Source organism: Pongo abelii, chromosome 1 (genome assembly GCF_028885655.2).
Source record: "Pongo abelii isolate AG06213 chromosome 1, NHGRI_mPonAbe1-v2.0_pri, whole genome shotgun sequence".
In the NCBI taxonomy this organism is placed as follows: domain Eukaryota; kingdom Metazoa; phylum Chordata; class Mammalia; order Primates; family Hominidae; genus Pongo; species Pongo abelii.
In genome coordinates this window covers 193784746-193789398 of record NC_071985.2, presented here as the reverse complement: position 1 = coordinate 193789398, position 4653 = coordinate 193784746, and the positions used below count along the sequence as shown (strand labels likewise).

The following is a 4653-nucleotide window of genomic DNA, read 5'->3' as shown; positions in this document are numbered from 1 at the left end:
CCATTTCCTCCCCCCACCCTCCCCACTACCTTTTGCAGCCTCTGCTTATCATCCTTCTACTCTCTATCACCATGAGTTCAATTGTTTTAATTTTTAGCTCCCACAAATGAGTGAGAACATGTGAAGTTTGTCTTTCTGTGCCTGGCTTATGTCACTTAACATAATAACCTCCAGTTCCATCCATGTTGTTGTAAATGACAGAATCTCATTCTTTTTTATGGCTAAATAGTACTCAATTGTATATGTACCACATTTTAAAAAATCCATTTGTTTGTTGATGGACACAGAAGTTGTTTCCAAATCTTGGGTATTATGAATAGTGCTACAATAAACATGGGAGTGCAGATACCTCTTTGAAATACTGATTTCCTTTCTTTTGGGTATATTCCCATCAGTGGGATTGCTGGGTCATGTGGTAGCTCTATTTAGATTTCTGAGGAACCTCCAAACTGTTCTCCATAGTGGTTGTACTAATTCACATTCCCACCAACAGTGTATGAGGGTTCCCCATTTCTCCACATCCTCACCAGCATTTGTTATTGCCTGACTTTTGGATAAAAGCCATTTTAATTAACTGGAGAGAGATGATATCTCATTGTAGTTTTGATTTGCATTTCTATGATGATCAGTGATGTTCACTACTCTTTCATATAAGCATTAAGAGTTTACTTTTAGGTGAGTAATATCCAAAGAAGAGCAGGTCTCATGAAGACTGACACCCAGTCCAAAGGCAAGGGTGGGCTTATAAGGGCAAAAGCCACACAGTTTCATAAGGATAGGTGATTGATTTAAATAAGTCTTTAGCTTGTCCTCTCAGGATTATTTGGCTGTAATGCAACTGAGCCCCAATTCCATTTGTGCTTTTTTGAAACTTTATTGACTCAGTAAGTCCACAAAGTTGAATCCAAATAAACAGTTGAGGTACAAATCACAAACACAAAAAGTTCCTCATCAGGTTAGGGTTTTTGTTTGTTTGTTTGTTATGGGTTTTTTCTGATTCTGATCAATTTTCCCAGAAGCAGTTGCTTTGGTTCCTTCTTCTGGGACCCTAACTGATTGATTTTTGCATGTTATTACTCATCCAGGCTCAGAGCCAAGCAGGGTGTAAGTCCATCTACATATGCTCAAGGCTTAGCAAAAATTTCCTTTATCATCTCACTTTTACAGGTGGACCTGTGCCATAGAGGAATTAAGTAACCTTCCCATGGTCACACAGCTGGTAAGCCATAGAGCCAGACTTTGGTAGGTATGGTAGGTAATTTATTTTTCATGTGAATCAATTTCCTGCTTCCATTCTAACCTTTAGGTACCCATATGTGCCAATCCTTCCTAGTCAAGCAGGTTGACTTCAGAATTAGTGCATTTAACCACTTTGCTGGACTGCTTCGAGGAGAAAAAGAGATAGAGAGGGGAAAGGAGGGAAGAAAAGAGAATGAGGGTGTTCCTCTGTGTGTATTAAGAGCATGTACTTTAGTGGCAAATAGATGTAGGTTAAAATCCCAGATATGGGTGAATTGAGCGCTGCTGCTGGGCGGTGGAGTCACCACACCGCCGCCGGGACCATGGTGTTCTACTTCACCAGCAGCAGCATTAATTCATCCCCGTACACTATTTACATGGGAAAGGATAAATATGAAAATGAAGATCTGATCAAGCATGGCTGGCCTGAAGATATCTGGGAAAGAGTATAGAAGACATTCCAAAGGAAGTGCTGATGGACTGTGCCCACCTTGTGAAAGCCAGTAGCATTCAAGGCTGCAAGATGAACGTTAATGTGGTATATACGCCGCGGTCTAACCTGAAGAAAACAGCTGACATGGATGTGGGGCACATAGGTTTTCACAGGCAGAAGGATGTAAAAATTGTGACAGGGGAGAAGAAAGTAAATGAGATCCTGAACCGATTAGAAAATACCAAAGTGGAGTGTTTCCAGACCTAGCAGCAGAGAAAGAATGCAGAGATCGTGAAGAGAGGAATGAGAAAAAAGCCCAAATTCAGGAAATGAAAAGGAGAGAAAAAGAAGAAATGAAGAAGAGGGAAAGGATGAACTTAGGAGCTATTTACCACTAATGAAAGTTGAAAATATGTCTTCAAATCAGGATGGCAATGATTCAACTGAATCCATGTAAAAGGAGAAAAGGACCTTTGAAAGATGTGGATGTAGAGACAATTGCAGACCTTTTGGTTTCATCTGTATTCTGAAATAGAAAATACAACCAAAATTCTACCTTCATTCTACCCAGAAATTATTGATTTTGGAGTTTAAAAAAAAGTACCTTTTTTGCTGACAGAAAAGGATCAGATATGTATAAAATATTTGAACTTGACAGCATATAACTTAAAGCGAAAGTTTTTGCCAGTACATATCTTAGTACCTTGTGAAAGCTGGCTGCCCTTGTTCTTGAGATTGACTTTAAGATGAACCAACTCTGAAAAGCACTTCTGTTGCTGTGATCTATCCCTGAAAACAGATGTCTTGAAACACTTTTCATATTCTTAAAATAATCTTCACTTCTGTTAAGAAGAACATGTTGGTGGGTAATTATGCGAATGTTTCCCTGTTCCTGATTTCCCGATTAGAAAAAAGGGCATATGGGTTTTGAAAAAGAGATTTTCAGAAGATTGTCGGCTTCAGTATTCACATTCCATCGTGTCATCTGGGTCTGTTAGTGTAGTGACCCTCAGCGCAGTCTGTCCCAGCTTTTACGTCCTTGCTTCCTCTGAGCAGGGCCTCCTCCATCTTAGTATCATCATATTTAAAGAAATTGATGGTGTTCATCAAGATGGGGCCTATGGCAGTTGTTGCCTGAGCACCAAGTAACCCAAGCCCCCTATGCAACAACTTCTGGGCTCTGGAGTAATTTCTCAGCATTGAGGGTAAAATAGGAAGGAATGCTCTGTTGATCATTTGGGAGATGTAGGTTACCTGATTTGTGCCTTGGGATGCAGCATGAAGCAGAAGTCCATATTGCAATTATGATTTTAGAAGGAAATAAGCGTTTCACTAGCCAGCCAAGTAATTATATTCTTTACCTTGAAATCATATTTGAGTTGTAGCCCCAGAGTTCAATTTCTCATTGTAGATTCAGTAACTTACTATATAACATTACTTCTCACTTGAACCACTCACTGTCAGTTGTGATTCTGAGCAGAAGATGTCTTTTGACTGCAGTATGTAAGGCAACCCCTGTAGAAGGAGATAAAACAAGAAGAAAGAGAACAAAGCCTGCAGGACCAGAGGCATACAGATAGACATTTTACTCACACCCACAGCAGCAAGAATGACCTCCTGCAGCAGATATTCCACCTGTAATAGCGCTTTGGAACTCTGGGCAAAACCAAAAGGCTAGTGTTTCCATTTACTCCATGTTGGTGTATGGGGTTGAACTGGAAAATTCCCTGAGGCATAATTCATTGGCCAAATTTTGAGAGGGTATAGAAGATGACTTTAGAGATGAGTGGTTTTGTGTACGTGTCTAATGATATTCAGCTTGACGTTCTGCAATTTTAAAAGTTATGATAAAGTATAATTTTTTATCTGAAAAAAAATCCCAGATCTGCTTTTTGCTATTTACAAGTTATGTGAGCTAAGCAAATTATTTAGATTTTCTAAGGCTCAGTTTCTTCATCTGTAAAATGAAAAAAAAAAAAAAAAATACGTAACCTGAAAGGGCATTCAGTTTATTCTGGATGGTTTTTTAAAACAGCACACCAATTTATGATCCATGACTGCCCCCTAGAGGTAAAATTAAAATAGTGCCCCATAATTATGCTAAATATAATCCCAGAAAGAAGGTACAGACTACATACAGCTGTGATTATAGGTTCAAGTTGACAGCAAGACTCATGAGACAGAAATAAATTGTAACCTAGAATACAAGGCAGAAGATATGGAAGATGCTGCATCTTTATCTCACCAGGTGGCCCAGCAGCTACCCAAGTACACATGTCCTGTTGTCATTCATCCACAGGGCACTTACAGCTGCCACGGGTGAGCCAAGGTGTGCAGCGATCACTTTGACTCATAGAACCTAAAGCTTAGTCAGGCGCAGTGGCTCATACCTGTAATCCAAGCACTTTGGGAGGCTGAGGCAGGAGGATCTCTTGGGCCTAGTCTGAGACCAGCCTGGGTCTCAGGCAAGGCCCTGTCTCTTTAAATAAATAAACAAGTAAGTAAGTAAGTAAGTAAATAACCTGAAACCTCTATTTCCCATCAATATTTCCTACCATTCCCAGTTGCATACGCTCATGACCTGTATGCTCACTGACAATGCCTCCAGACCCATGCGCAGTTCCCCGCAATTGTGTAGTCAGCATACACAACATCCCCTGTTTGTGTTAACTCTGCAGTTTCCAAGGAAACAGTATTGTGGAAGACCAAGGTCAGTGTCAGGCAGGCTTGCATCAGCCCCAGCCTGATATTAATTTTCCCTTTATTCACAGAAGCATAATTTAACATTAAGAAATATTTCCCTGTAATTTGCCAATTAACTGATAAAGGAGAAAAATCATACAATCCTCTCAAAAATGCAAAAAACATCATTCAACAAAACTAAATGTGGATTCATAATTTTTTAAAAACGCTTAACAAATTAGGAATAGAAGGGAACTTTTTCAACCCCTTAAAGGGTATCTACCCCAAACATAAACTTT

The 4653-nt window shown here is 39.6% G+C and overlaps 1 pseudogene; it reads left to right on the top strand.

Annotated features, from left to right (window-relative positions):
• Positions 1 to 994: 994 nt before the first annotated feature.
• On the top strand, positions 995 to 2169 carry LOC112133860 (coiled-coil domain-containing protein 25-like; annotated as a pseudogene).
• The last annotated feature ends 2484 nt before the right edge of the window (positions 2170 to 4653 follow it).